Genomic DNA, 15,997 nt, shown 5'->3' with positions numbered 1-15,997 from the left:
TACTTCAGTGGCTTTGGAATAATTGTATGGTCCCAAAGTCTTTCTTAGTTTTGCCTTATGAAATTCAAAGGCCAAGCGTTTGAAACCCAAAAACTAAGAATTAACTCTTTGGTTTGGTTATATCATCCTCAGGAGAAGTTAGTAAAACCTAATGCCCAGGCAGCTGCCTGGAAAGGAGGGAAGGATAGAGAACAAACAGTTTCTAGCAATAAAAAATACATTAGCTAACCTTTCAAAGTTGCACCCTGCATGCTCAAAATAACAAAGGAGTCACATCCATTACGGATGCTGTAGAATTCACGAAGTTCAATCATTTGATTTGGGCCTTTAGTTTGTAGATTTAAGATTTATTGGAGAAGAAAAGAAGCGCATATAATAGATTAATTTGTGGGGATGTTAAAAATGCCTGTGCATGGACTCATTAGATAACTCGCAATGTGTAGGTAAATTTTATGTTCAAATAGGACCACTTGTTTATAAGCCTGATTTCTTTGGGAAGAAAATCGATTCAGACCAGACCTGTTTCATTCAAGTAAGCCTGACGGTTTGCTTGAAATAAACCGATAAATTCTTCTGTTCCCAATAAAAAAATAGGGCCCATATCCCTCATTTTTAAAATGCTTCTGTTTTTCATGAAGTGTGTGTATGCATACATACAATAATCTGAAGCAGTCTGCTGCTACTTAATTATAGCAATACACGTGACAACGGAAACAGAGATTGGAGTGATTCAGGGCCATGAGCCAAGGAATGGAGGGTGCAGTTTTAGCCCAGTGAGGCCCATTTCAGACTTGGGACCTCTAGAACTAGGTAATAATAAATTCGTGTTGTCTTAAACTCTAAGTTTGTGGTAATTTGCTACAGTGGCAATAGGAAACTAATTCAGTGCCCTAATAAAATGACATGCCTTTACAAATTAACTATGTAGACACATCCCATAATCATCCTACATTAAAAGTATTTAATGTCCTCTAAAATAAAATTCCATTTTAATAATTATCACCTATGACTTTTGATTGCCCTAAGTAATCTAACACAGATATGAAAATAAGTGTATCACCAGGCTAGGCCCAAAGGAAATTGACAGGGCTGAGCAGTAGAAATCAGGAGTTATTAGAAATCATGGGGCCTCCCTAAAGGATGGGAAATTTATCAACTGTGCTTTTCTTTCCTATTCAAGTGGTTATGTTTGCCCAGAAATCCATGAACATGGAAGAACTCTAAGTATGCCTTCAGTAGGCAAATACTTGTTTTCTTCTAAACTCGTGATGTAGAGGGAATGATTAAAAGTTACAGACCACAAGGGGTGGAAAAGTGTTAGCTTAAAAAAAAAATGGATCCAATCCATATGTCATAGGCCAGCTAGAATTTTGGTGAGCCTAATGATTTTTGAAAAATGTCTGTTAAAACTGTTCTCCATGCCAAGCTCCAGGGTAAAACCACAAGTAGGAATTGATCTGTTGTATTTTATAAAATCCAAATGCTGTTTTTCTGATTTAAATACTTTTTTAACAGATTCTGAAATAGGACACAAGGGAAGAAATTGAGACAGTACATTTTAATCTTCTCAAGCTGCCAGGACACAGATCTCTCCCTCTTTCCCTCCAGAAGGGCTCAAGCAGTGCCCACTCCCCACCCTCCAGGGAGCTGTGACTCCCGGTGAGGGGCTATTCATATAGTGTCCATTCCTAGACCATGCTTTAAACATGGCCAGGAACACTGAAGCTTTGGGACTGAGAGTGTACTCACTTAGTTTCCCTGAATTGAGAATGCGTGAGAAAAAGCAAAGGGCACCCAAATGCTTGTGGCCTTATTAATGCTTTCTGTAAAGTCTTTAATCATTTAATAATCTTCTAGGTTTCTCTGTCTCTGCTTCTCCCCAAAATAACATGGGCAGGTGTGAAAGCCTGTTGTTCTCCTCTTCAAGTAACCTCAAAATTTAGTTGCTGCTTAAGCCCCAAAATTCCTCCTACGCTGGCTTTGCATGAACTTGAGATGTTCGTCCCTGAGATCTAGGCCTTGAATGGGAAGGGTTTTAATAGGAGCAAATGGCAAAACCAAGACAGTGGCCTAGGAAATGTTTGTGAATGGGCTTAGAGGTAAAGGGACCTCAAAGCACATAAGCCTCTGCCAAGTCCTATAGCAGTGCCTAGAAAGAGCGTGGGCATTTTTGTTGATAGCAGAGGGACTGGAAGAGCACTGTCTCAGGCAAAGCTGGATCCCAATTACCTCACTTGCAGAAATGCCTATGGCAGGGGTGTCCAATCTTTTGGCTTCCCTGGTCCACACTGGAAAAAGAGAACTGTCTTAAGCCATACATAAAATACACTAACGATTGCTGATGAGCAAAAAAAAATCACAAAAAAATTTCATAATGTTTTAAGAAAGTTTATAAATTTGTTTTGTGCTGCATTAAAAGTTGTCCTGGGCTGCGTGTGGCCCACAGGCTGTGGGTCGGACAAGCTTGGCCAACAGAAATTCTTGCAAGAAACTAATATCTATGAAGAGTTTTCATGTTGAGGTTTTTAGAAGAGGGGTTGGAGAGTGATAAACAGCACACCATTCCCTTGCTGAGTTTTTCTAATTAAAAAATAATTGGGAAATAATGCAAAACACACATGGAGAACAAACTGTCATCTTTATGACCCAATATAAAAGGTCAGAGAATCCACTTACATCTGAGGGGCAAAGGCCTTCCTCAGACTGAACACGAGATTAGCCAGACCTACCCAGCTGTGCTAGTTATCTACTGCTTTGTAACAAAATCTCTCAAAGCTAAGCAGCTTAAAAGAACAAACATTGCCGGGCGTGGTGGCTCAGACCTATAATCCCAGCACTTTGGGATGCAAAGGCAGGAGGATCACTTGAGCCCAGAAGTTCAAGACCAGCCTGGGGAGCATACTGAGACCCCAATGCCACAAAAAAAAGTTTTAATTAGCCAGGTATGGTGGGATGAGCATGTAGTCACAGCTACTCAGGAGGCTGAGGTGGCAGGATCACTTGAGCCTGGGTGGTCAAGGCTGCAGTGAGCCATGATCACACCACTGCACTCCAGCCTGGACAAACCTTGTCTCAAACACACACACACACACACACACACACACACACACACACACACGTTTATTTTCTCACAATTTCTATGGATCAGGGATCTGGGTACAGCATGGCTTCTCTGGCTCAGGGCCTCTCACTAGGCTATAATCAAGGTGTTGGCCAGGCAGTGGTCACCTCAAGGCTCCAGTGGAAAAGGACTTGCTTCCACACTCACTCATGTGGCTATTGGAAGGAATTAGTTCCTCACAGGCTATTGAACTGAGGCCTCAGTTTCTTGCTGGCTGTTAGCCTGGAGACGTTGAGTCCTTGCTATGTGGACCTCTCCATAGGGCTATTTAGAACATGGTAGCTTGCTTCCTTCTACAGCAGGGCTCCAAGACAGCAAGAAAGAGAGGACTGCAAGCCAGAAGTCACAATGTTTTACAACCTAATCTCAGAAGTCATATCTCACCACTTTTGCCACATTCTGTTTGTTAGAAGCAAGTCACTAAGGCCAGCCACATTCAAGAGGAAGAGATTATACATGTGTATAAATATTATAGGGGCCCTTCTCAGAGGCAGCCCACCATGACAGACAAGTCAAGCAGTGCTCTGGGAGGATTGGAGGCCTCCCTCTACCCCATCCCAGCAGAAAAAAACTCATGCTCCCTATAAGAAGCCCGTCTATGGGTGAAATGACAGAGGATGGGATACACGGCACATGCTGTGTCATACCCATCAATTGCATAAATAAATCCTGAATGAGGGAGGAAGTGGTGGAGAGAGGCTTAGCCTTAGGCTAAAAAAGTTGGGGGAAGGGAGAAGAGGGAAGAAGCAAACCTTTTCAAATAGAAAGGAGCATTAGTAGTAAGGAATGAGAACCCGCTAACTCTCACAATACCCTGTTTATATTATGATGCTCAATTTACATATAAAGAACTTGAAGCTTATAGAGCTTGAGCAACCCAAGGTCACATAGATACTATGTAATGGAGCTGGAATCTATAAATATCCAATTTCTGAAAAAGTGCCATATTCTGTGTACTAATTCTATGTCCCATACTCAGAATCTGTTGGAAGCAGCTATCTGATGAAGACATCTATACTGCCCATGAAAATATCCCGTTTCAGGAATGATGCTGCCTCATTCTCTCTGTGTCCCTATATGTCCCTAAATCTAAAGTTTTATGAAACAATGGCTTGGCCAGGAAACAAAATACACACCTGGCTTAGAAGTGAGCAGTCCCTTCATGACATAGGGCTAGAGAGAAACGAGAAAAAAAGAGAAGTGAGCAGTCCCTGGAGCCACCTGCAAGCTGTCTGGGAACTCTGCAGAGCACCCGAGGACTGCACAGCCTGTGCCTGCAGCCATGAACCTTGCCAGTAGCTGGTAGCCCACACAGAGGTGCTGACATGCAAGGCAACTTGTCCAGAGTCCCTGGGTGGCACGTGTCACTCCTAGAAACCTAGCAGGTCGGAAAAGCATTGCTTTGAACTTGAGACAAGATACTTGCTTTCATCAGCCACCCAGCCTCTCCTGCCGTTTTGTTCTAGGACGTGAGCTAAATCACAGATGGTGACACTTGGCTTCCTGCTGCCTTTGAGGTACAGGGCTGGACAATGGCTATTTCTAGCCCTACTTGCTGCACAGAAGTAGAATGCCCAGGGACTATTGTCTCTTCAAGATTTCATGTCCTGTGTTAAAGAGAATGGGAAAAATATTTACTTGAATGGCTGTATAGTTCTACGTGTGCTGTCATAGTTAGTGTCTTTTATTAAATAGTATTTCAGTGCCATTGTGTGCCAGGCACTGTGATGTGTGCTGAGGGTCACCGATGAATAAAGCAGGAGCACACACGGTCTAGTGTGAATTCCAAAAGATAATACAGCATGTGCTGGCATCAAGGGATGTCCCAGGTCACGTAGCATCTCCTAGGATGGACTGCATATGTGAAGGGGATTCACAAAGGCAGAAGACTGTGGGTTGTGGACATCACTATCAACTTCCCTCTCTGGGAACCAGTTTACTAAGTTACTCTTCCCTCGCCCAGAAAAAAAGAAGGCTGTAGGTAGGAGGAGTGGATGTAAGCATGAAAGGGACTGGCAGGGGGGCCACGGGTAGGGATAAGGGAACTTGTGTAAACAAGGTTTCCCAAGGAGATGACAGAAAGGATCACCAGCACATATCCAGTATGTGCACCCAAATCATCTGAGATTCTCCACTCCTCAGAGGGAAAGACTCTGCCTGAACAAGAAAAACTTTGATTTTTGCTGAGTCTCAGACCTGACCATTATTCCCTTCTCCCAAATGTCTTTCAAAATCCTCTGCCTGCCTCTAGATAAAATTTTGCTTGTCGGTAATACCCAGGTACCTCCAGAATAAGGACTGCGCAATATTGAAGCTTCACTGGGGTCAACTTGTGCTCTACTCATTATGCCTCCCAAACAAAAACAATAAGAATAAGCAGCGATATTGTTTACACAAATTGTGTGGTCTTCCATTTCCCTGTTTGTAGCAGAATTCCTCTTAGATAACATTGGCTTTGTTTCTTGGCTAAGCATCCACAACAGTCTCCAGCTGAAAATCCCATCATGTACCCTAAACATCCAATAACTGCCTCTTCCTGGGACATACATGCAGGTCTCATGATAAAGGAACCAGTGATGCACTTGTGGACCTCTCTACAGTTGAACCTGAACATGTATTTCCTCCACCCACACCTTACATTTTGCTCTTCCTTTTCTCTGTGGGTCACTAATGTTTTGACTTAAGTTGCCTACCCACTCCCTGCAACCCCATTTTTCTCACACACAGGAGTTTTGCCCATGTAACCTTTTGGTAGCCTGATTGCTGTCCTTTGCAAGCCACTGGTTTTTTTTTTTTTAATAATAGTTTAAGTTCTAGGGTACATGTGCACAATGTACAGGTTTGTTACATATGTATACATGTGCCATGCTGGTGTGATGCACCCATTAACTCGTCACTGTTTAGTCTTCCTCTGCAACAGCCTCTCCCCACCCCCTTCCCAGCAACGGCAGCGCTATTGCTGATCCTTTTTCCCCTTCACACTAATCTTCCAGCAATCTCCATCCACAGATGTCTGTTCTAACATTTCTTGGTTCATTTAGGAATGGTTCATTCACCCCCTTCCCAGCAACAACAGCCCTATTGCTGATTCTTTTTCTCCTTCACACTAATTTTGCAGCAACCTCCATCCACAGATGTCTGTTCTATCATTTCTTGGTTCATTTAAGGATGGAGAAAAGCCATTATCATCTTTCCTGGGAGAGGGTATTAACATTGGATGCCATTGCAGACCTCCTATTACTGAAATACTATAGCAATCAAACCTTCTAAGTCCAAGATCCCTAATATCCATATCAGGAGTTCAAAATGAAACTGAGCCACTCACATTTGTTTCACACACCTGCCTGATTATCTTAGGAATATAAAGTAGACAGTAGCCCCCCCGAAGAAGAAATCCAAGTTTGCAAACAGGCTGAGTTCACTGAAAACAGTTTAGACTCCACACAGAGACATATTGCATATATTTATAAATATAAGTTTTAAACTCTGACAGCATGAGTACACCACTGAAATGTTTTCATCTTTGCTTTTTATATCTGTTGTCTGCCACGGCATGTCTGCTTTCAACTATAATCAGAAATTTGGCAAGACAACTTTTTAAAAATATTTTATTTATAGTTTGCAATCATATTTATAATGGTGAAAAGGTGAGTTGGTAAAATAATTTACCTGGAGCTCCTGATTATAAAAAGAAGTTTATAAATGAATTGTTTTTACACGAAGTGAAGGGGCAGTGAGGAACTCTGATATGACCCATGGAATAATCCCGACTGATCCCATGCCACAGCTTTGATCAGCTCTGTGACGGTGTGCTGCCTAAGTACCTCATTGAAATGGGTGGGTCTCATCATGAGTCAACAAAAGCTTTCCATCTGAAGAATCATCAGTTCCAACCTTTCTAAATGTGGCAGTGTGCACGCTCAGCATTAAGACAAGTTTGGTGTCTGCTTATAAAGACAGACTTTATATCAATTGGATATTGCTCTGTAACAAACCAACCCAAAGCCTAATGGCCCAAACAACAATCACTTGCATAACTCATGGTTCTGGAAGTCAGCAAGTCAGAATGGGATAAACTGTGTGGTTCTATACTCGGCTGAACTCCCTCAGGCATCTGTGATCAACTGTGGGTTAGTCAGGTGGCCCTGCTTCTGGAAGTTGGCCAGCTTCAGTGGGGGCTCCTCGGTGCTGCTTCATTGATCTCTCGTTCCCCGGAAGTCTAGTCTGGGCATGGCTTCATGATCTTGCCAAGGTTCCAAGAGAGAGAACAGAAGTGTATGAGGTTTTTTGGGGCTATGTTCGTTTTCTGTTGCTGCATAACAATTTCTACAAACTTAGCACCTTAACACAACACTCATTTACTAGCTCATAGTTCTATAACTCAGAAGTCTAGTGCAATAGGACTGGGTTCTCTACCCTGGATATCATGAGGCTGAAATTATGGTGTCACCTGGGCTAAGTTCTTAGCTGGAGGCTCTGGGGGTGAAAATCTGCTTCCAATCCCATTCTTGGTGTTAGCAGAATTCAGTTACTTGTGGTTGTAGGACTGAGGTCCCTGATTCCTTGCAGGCTGTCAGTGAGAGGCCACTTTCAGCCACTAAAGATGACCCACATTCCTTATCACAAAGCTCCCTCCATCTCCAAGACAGTCAGGGTATGTCAAGTTCTTCCCTTCCATATATAAAATTTGAGCAGCTGGGGAGATTTAAAAGAGGCTCCCCATAAACTCAGAAGTAAAAAGAGACAAGGGTCCCAGCAAATACAAAATGATTGGGGTTGGGGAGGCAGATTTTCTGTCCTCAGTGAAGTTTTGTTGGTTGATTGGTTTCAGACCTTGGACTGCCTCTGTCTCTGACCACTGGACTCAGATTTAAAGAACTCATGTGATGAGGTCAGGTCTACCCAGATAACCTCCCTATCTTACGCTCAACGGATTTGGAAAGTTGGTTATATCTGCAAAATCCCTTTTGCTATATAATATAACATAATCACAGGAGTAATAGCTCATCATATTCACAAGTGCCAACCACAGTGAAGGCAAGGAAATTACCCAAGAGTAACGGTCATGGTGGAATTCAGCCTCCTGCAGAAGCCTGGGCTTGACCGGCTCATTGGTCCTTCTACCCCATACTAAAAACTAAAGCAGATCAGCCCAAATTTAAATGGTGGGAAAACAGATTCTACCTTTTGATGGAAGGAGCTACAAGGGCACATTACAAGGAGGGTAGACACAAGGAAGGGGTATAGGATTGACACCAGATTTTGCAATCTGCTACAGACAGGATATATGAGACTTAAAAAATCCAGGCAGCTCAATGCCTTATGATAGCTCTTGCTGCAACAAGGTGGCCTGCAGAGAGAGCCCACTTCTAGTTATTAGGATGAGAATATGGAAGGACAAGCAAGAAATGTCAGGCCCACACTGTCTGTGAAGTAGGCTAACCCACCTCTATTTCCTAGCTGCTCCACTTCACAAAGCCCAGCTATCTTTGCCTCCTGCTCTTTCATCAGTGTAATAGAACAGCAAATCAGGATACTTTCACAGTTCTCTTAAGTGAGCCTAGAAGTGGGGAACTGCTTGTTCACAAACTTGAAGCCTGAATATGTTAATATCCTTTCAGTGGCCAAACGCGGTGGCTCACGCCTATAATCCCAACACTTTGGGAGGCCGAGGTGGGCAGATCACCTGAAGTCAGGAGTTCGAGGCCAGCCTGGCCAACATGGTGAAACCCCACCTGTACTAAAAATAGAAAAATTAGCTGGGTGTGGTGGCACATGCCTGTAATCCCAGCTACTCAGGAGGCTGAGGCAGGAGAATCACTTGAACCCGGGAGAGAGAGGTTGCCGTTGAGCCGGTATCATGTCACTGCACTCCAGCCTGGGCAACAGAGTGAGACTCTATCTCAAAAAATAAAAAATAATATCCTTTCAGAAACCTGGCTGGCTGTATTTGGATACAATTTAAAAAAAAAAGGAGGAGAGAGGCAGGTGCAAAGGAAATAAAAGTCACAACTGATCCAGTTGGGAAACTCAGAATTGACAGATAGGTGTCCTTTCATTTATTTATAATTTGAGATTCACAGGGGTTTAAACTTTATTCTTCTAAGACTGAATAGTTCCCACCTCCCTTCCCTATATAAAATTTGAGTAGCTGGGGGGATTTAAAAGAGGTTCCCCATAAACTCAGAAGTAAAAAGAGACAAGGGTCCCAGTAAATACAAAATGATTGGGGTTGAGGAGGTGGATTTTCTGTCCTCAGTGAAATTTTGTTGGTTGGTTGGTTGGTTGGTTGGTTTGTTGGTTGGTTTTTGAGTCAGGGTCTCACTTTGTCACCCAGGCGGAGTGCAGTGGTACAATCTCAGCTCACTGCAGCCTCTGCTTCCAGAGTTTAAGCAATTCTTGGGCCTCAGCCCCCACGGAGCTGGGACTACAGGTGCGAACCACCCCACACAGGTAAGTTTTGTATTTTTAGTAGAGATGGGGTTTCACCACATTGGCCAGGGTGGTCCTGAACTCCTGGCCTCAAGTGATCTGCCCACCTCGGCCTCCCAAAGTTCTGGGATTACAGGCATGAGCCACCACGCCCAACCCCTCAGTGGAGTTTTATCCACTTATTATAAAATGTTTTTGAGGCTTTAGAGGCAGAGCCAGAGAAAACAAGACTTCAAAAATCTGCCTCTTTTTTTTCTTTAGAAGTGTTGAAATCATGGCCTACTTGTGTTTTAATGGGTTTTCAGAGCTTAATTAGTCCATAGACTATTAAAAAAAAAAAAAAAGAAGAAAAAGAAAAAAAGATGAGCTGCTGTATGATTCCCCAGCCGCCTTAGAAATGTGCACCAGGCTTACAATGAAAAATTGTAAGGAACATATATTTCTTTTAAGGATTCTCAAGAGCTCTGGAGAAGTGTGCCTTTCTCTATATACATCACTTCACTGCTCTCACATCTCAGTCAAATGAGCTAAATTCACCAAGCCCTGCTTAACTTCACAAGCCAGGTCTGCCAGAACTCTGGGAGGTGTCCATTGCTGATTGGCAGCTAGCCAGTAATATACACAAAGAATGCAAGGGTGAGAGGATGACCTACGAAGTAAAGAATCATGTTCAGGGAGAAACACAGGAAGGGGCAGGTTGGGAGCAAACACTGAAAAGCCAATTGCACTGTGTTTTCATTTGTTTGGAGAGGGCATTATGGGAGGGCTGGAGGATTGTTTCTTAGCTTCTTCCGACAACAGTCAGATAATTGCTGCAAGTGGAGAGCTCAGAATAGCAACAATTTGCCGACACATGAGGGCCCCTCTTTATGTATTCATCTTTTTTGTCACCTTCCACTTATGTATGTGTTATTGAAGTAGCAATGGACACTTTGAACTTTCTTTCGCAGAAAGCTATTAGCTTAGCTGGTGTTCTGTATTATTTCCACATTTAAGCAATAAAGCAGTGTTTCTTTGTAAAAATCTGACCTTTTTCAGTTAAGTTTGTTGCCAGATCTCCCAAAGACAGCTGAAGTCTATTATATATGTTGATCGCTATTGGGAGAAGGTGTTGGCAACCTTTTGAGTGGGGTGTGATGTTGCCAACGTGTTTTTCCAACAAGGTAAGGATGAGACAAGATAAAGGGCAAGGAAGGGGGAAAGCGTGTTGATGTGGACACAGAGAACGGCTCCCTCTTGCTGTCCTCCCTCTGCTTTCCATCAAAGTCAAGTGTCTCTTGTAAACACCAGCAGGGACAGTTCAAGCTGCCCATCTCTGACACTTGGGTCTCCCTTTCAGAAGCCTTTCTGTGACCCAGGAAACAGTCCCAAGGAGAAGCCAGGACCCTGGGCCTTTACCCTGGGGGCTCTTTATGCAGGTCACTGCCCCACTCCCTGAACTCCGAAACAGTAGAGCTTACGTCCTAGGAAAACCTCCCAGAGATGGCTCTAGTCCCCAACATTTTTGCAATTGCAACATTTCTTACCCTATAATAATACAAAAACTTTCACATTTAAATGCATTCATTCAACAGAGGCCAACTTCAGCACAAGCACTTCTGGGGCACTTGTGTTTATAGTGGGGACAAAACAGACAGTTGGTGTCTGTGGGAAGCTTAATCCTAGTCATTTTAAGCATTTTGCTTTCAATTAGCTTTTTCTGAATAATTCTATGACCATATTGAAATCACGAGTGACATCCTGAAATATACCTACACCGGATTGTAAACCACAGTGAAAAAAATATATAAATGTCGCCCTTTCCAGAAGTTCATATGTACTTAAAGTGAAACCAAAAAAACCTGAATTAGGTATTTACAGATACCCTTTTGAGAAATTCGCAAGAGCAGCAAAAGTACATTGACATGCGTATTTCTGACCCCATTTGATGACCTGAAACATTTCCTCCCTCTTCATTTTCTATTGCTGAACCACAGTATTTTCCTGTTTGGCACAGATCAAGAACACAGGTCTTTCTCTTTTTTGTTTTTCCCACTGAGGCTATGAAATTGGCCATTCAGTTATTACAGTAAGGATTAGTAAGGACATTTCAAGCACAACTAATTAAAGAAATGTTTTCTGAAATTAAGATATTTTTGTTTAATTACATTAGAAGGAACTAAATATAATATGGTATAGATAAAAATAGACAGAATTACTCAGAACTGAGAGAAAAAATAAGTAGTGAGAAAATGTTAATAAGATCTGAATGCCATCTTCTTAGCATTTTTCCCTAAACTTCATCAGTTGGGAGAAAATTAAATCTTCAATATTAAAAACAAGTCTTATGAGCAAAAATTACTGTCTGGTCACCCTCTAGAGCAGGGCGCTGTCTAAACAGAACTCTCTGTGATGATGGAAATGTCCTCTACCTGTACTGTCCCTATAGCCATTAGCCCTAGGTGCCTATTCAAATTTAAATTAACTAAAATTCAATAAAATTAACAATTCTGTTTTTCGGCGACAGTAGCCACATTTTAAGTGCTCAAAAGCAACACATGGCCAGTGTCTACCATATTGGACAGCACAGTTCTAGAAGCCAGGAAAAAAGGTTAAATACACAGTGAAAATACACACCCAAGGTTTTCCAAACATGAGTAGAAATGGGAAATTTTTCCCGAAAGACCTCTATGGAGCGTGAGAAGAAAGGTCTACTTTGTATCATCTGGAGGATTTTTTCCTCTTTCCATCAAGTTTCAGCCAATAATTAAAACAAGTTAGCAATATTTTTCACCCCAACACCTTGTGCAAATTCTCGTCTTCCCCCAAAGAGTTCCCTTGATACGCGTTTTACACACCATCTATAGAAAAAGCACTTTCCAAACACTCAGTGTATGTTTTTCATGTAAATTCACTTTTCTGATCCTTTTAGTGTATTTATAACGGAAATTCTCTCTACTTAAAGCCTATCTATATCTTAGCAACCACAGTTTCCAAAGCTATTCCATGAAGAAGGTTTCTCTATTTACTTTTGTCTATTTGTGTAGCCCAGACCACGCAATAAGATTTTCAAACTGGCCAAAACACATGAAAATGGACAAAGTCCTTTATTGTGTGGGTAACCCTTTGGAATGTCTTATTTCCTATAAGAGCTGACACAAAGCAGGAATTCAAATGACAGTGGGTCAAAACCTGAGGGCCAACTGCAGATTTCAGCCTACTTTTCAGTCAGTTGGCTATCATGGCTTCCATATGGGCAATAACAATTGTTTATGAATTAATCCATGCAAAATATATCAAATCTAGTTGGAGAGGATTTTTGTGGGAGAGAAAAGGTACCCTTCCTTCACCAGCCTCGGCTTCATGCTAAAGTATTTCACAACTACAGTGTTCTCATAAGCTTAGAATTCAAATGAGGCCAAAAACTATCAACAGCAACCTGCTATCTTTACCTGACCCAGAAGTTTACAAGATTGAATTCCTAGAAATTATTGGCTTTATTCTTCTGGAGTCTGCTCAAGTCTAGATAGGCAAGAAAGAACCTAGCAGATCAATGCCTCTTAAGGGAATTGATCCCTTCTGCCCAACTTCCTTGGCAGAGTGGCCTTGAGTGAACCATATTCAGAATTAGCTCCTGTGGAACCTGACTATGGATAAATATGTTAATAAATGCATTACATTTTTGAAAATTATGTAATGCATTTTTTTGGACACAGGGCACTGTTCATAACTGTATATACGCTTTACCTCTAATACAATTACTACTATAATTTACTTCCTAAGTTGGTTTCTGTTTGGTTAATATACCCATGCGTTAGCTCCAAGATAACTGAAGAGCATTTTCATGCTTACCAGGCCAGCTCCAAACCAAGCACAATCCCAAATCTGAACTCTTATTCCTAAAGTTGAATCAAATCAGATGGGTCCCATGGGAAGAAATGAGATATGTCCAGGCCAACATCATGGTTAGATCCATCTCCAATGTCACACTCACAAGTCAGTTTCCTAACCTACTCAACCCAACATTTTACCTCCAAAAAAGATGACACAAGATCATGCTTGAAACATATGGGGAAAGCATCAGCATGAAGTTTTAAAAGGCAGGGGAGGGAAAATGTGTGTATTAGGCATTCAAACCTAATGCAGAAAGAGGTTTCTTTTTTTAACTTTTAAGATTTTAAGTTCAGGGATGTATGTGCAGGTTTGTTACATAAGTAAACTTGTGTCATGGGGGTTTGTTGTACAGATTATTTCATCACCCAGGTTATTAAGCCTAGTACCCATTGATTATTTTTCCTGATCCTCTCCCTCCTGCCACCCACGACCCTCCACTAGGCCCCAGTGTGTGTTGTTCCCCTCTATGTGTCTCTGTGTTCTCATCATTTAGCTCCCACTTATAAATGAGAACATGTGGTATCTGGTGTTCTGTTCCTGTGTTAGTTTGCTAAGGACACTAAGGCCTCTAGCTTCATCCATGTCCCTGCAAAGGACATGATCTCATTCCTTTTTATGGCTGCATAGTATTCCATGGTGTATATGTACCACATTTTCTTTATCCAGTCTATCATTAACGGGCATTTAGGTTGACTATATGTCTTTGCTATTGTGAATAGTGCTGCAATGAACATATGTGTGCCTGTGTCTGTATAATAGAATGATACATATTTCTTCCTTTGGGTATATACCCAGTAATGGGATTGCTGGGTGAAATGGTATTTCTGTCTTTAGGTCTTTGAGGAATCACCACAAGAGAGAGCCTTCTTTAGAAGGAAAGCAAGCCTGGGTTTGAGGAAGTGACGGCAAACTCTCGCTCAGGACCAAATCTGCCACCTGTTTTTGTAAATAAAGTATTGCTGGAACACAGCCATGCCCGTTTGTATATATATTGTCTATGGCTGCTTTCAGGGTAAAATGGCAGCTTTGAGTAGCTTGGACAGAGACCGTGTAGCCCATAAAGCTGACAATATTTACTATCTGGATGGACTCATACAGAAAAAGTTTGCTGGCCCCTGGTTTAGAGTTTTACATTTGCTGAAAACAGTAATTATTGAACAGTTTCTTTATGTTTGCCACAGAGCACCATTTGTGCCTCGGTCTTAAAGCAACTCTACATCTCATCACTTTGCTGCCATAAGTTCCGAGAACAATTATTTCTTTGTTAACATTTGGTAAACTTATCTCTAGGGACATAAAAGAAGGTTGGGAACATCTCTGAGGTTTAATTTCAAAACACGTTGAGTTTAACATGGGGATTCACCAAGTGCTGGTAGCTAGAATAATGATGTACGTATCCAAAGACTTTTCAAGGGGAGGTTACTCACTAGTGCTTTGTAGCACAGGCCATGAGAGTAAACATGAAAAAAATGGGCATAATTCCTTTTCCAAGTTTTAATCATAAATGATCATTTTTGAAAGATTCCGGTAATTTACCCACTAAGAAAAAAAAAGGAAAAAAAAAATGGGGGAGGGAGATAACGACACAGTGGTTTTGTTCTAAAACAGTCATGTGCAATGTCATGGTGCCATCTACAGTATTTCAATATTTTCACTCAAACACCAGAATTTGAAGAAGTCCTATAGACACATATCTATTTATTGAGGGAGAAATGTTTTGCTAGCACAACAGTATAAGAAGGCTTTAGGCTAAAATTTTCTCTGTGGTCACAGTCTTCTGTCTTCTTCTCCTATGCACCATTTTTAAGTTTATTCCGTTTCCTGATAACTTCTTAGGTTCCAATGTGATAGTAAATATTAAAATTAATGAATGTGCTGTACCTGGTAGGAGTGCAATGAAACTGTTCAAAAATATTGGGATGTAGTATCTGCTAACGTTCACACAAACGCAGTCACTATTGTCAAATGCGCTGCAGTGGTGGAGTGTAGCAACAGCAGGGATGAGACCCAAAGGTCTGAAAAGCCAGTATTTTAAGAAGTCTTGGAAAATGTGGGGGGTTGAAAAATCTAACAGGAGTGCTTGCTTCAGCAGCAATTTAGAGTAGATTAGCATGGCCTCTGCGCCAGGATGACATGCACATTCCTAAAAGTGTTCCGCGTTTTTAAAAAAAAAAGAGAGAGAATCTAAGGGGATGTGTACGTTTGCTAGAGCTACTATAACAAATATCAGAGACAGCGTCACTTCAACAACAGAAATTTATTTCTCACAGTTCTGGAGGCTAGACGTCCAAGATTAAGGTGTTGACTGGGTTGAATTCAGCCCATAACAGGAAATAAGGAGTTAAATAAAGCACTTGCTTCTGTTGTTTGTACCTAAACTTAACAGAATACAGTAAGTAACAAGACATTGGGATGCAGGAAAGAAAAAAGAGAGAGAAGGAAGGAGAGAAGGTGAAGGGAGAATGGAAGAGAGGAAGGGAGGGAGGAAAGAAAAGTTTGATGAATGATTGCAGTCTAAACTGGTTCAAACAAGAGATCTTGTTTAATTAAGGAATTCATCCCATCTATGCC

The 15,997-nt window shown here is 41.6% G+C and overlaps 1 pseudogene; it reads left to right on the top strand.

Annotated features, from left to right (window-relative positions):
* The first annotated feature begins 15,490 nt into the window (after positions 1-15,490).
* Positions 15,491-15,590, top strand: LOC116482682 (U6 spliceosomal RNA; annotated as a pseudogene).
* The last annotated feature ends 407 nt before the right edge of the window (positions 15,591-15,997 follow it).

Source organism: Hylobates moloch, unplaced genomic scaffold (assembly GCF_009828535.3).
Source record: "Hylobates moloch isolate HMO894 unplaced genomic scaffold, HMol_V3 SCAFFOLD_14, whole genome shotgun sequence".
In the NCBI taxonomy this organism is placed as follows: Eukaryota; Metazoa; Chordata; class Mammalia; order Primates; family Hylobatidae; genus Hylobates; species Hylobates moloch.
This window is presented reverse-complemented; position numbering and strand designations above follow the sequence as displayed.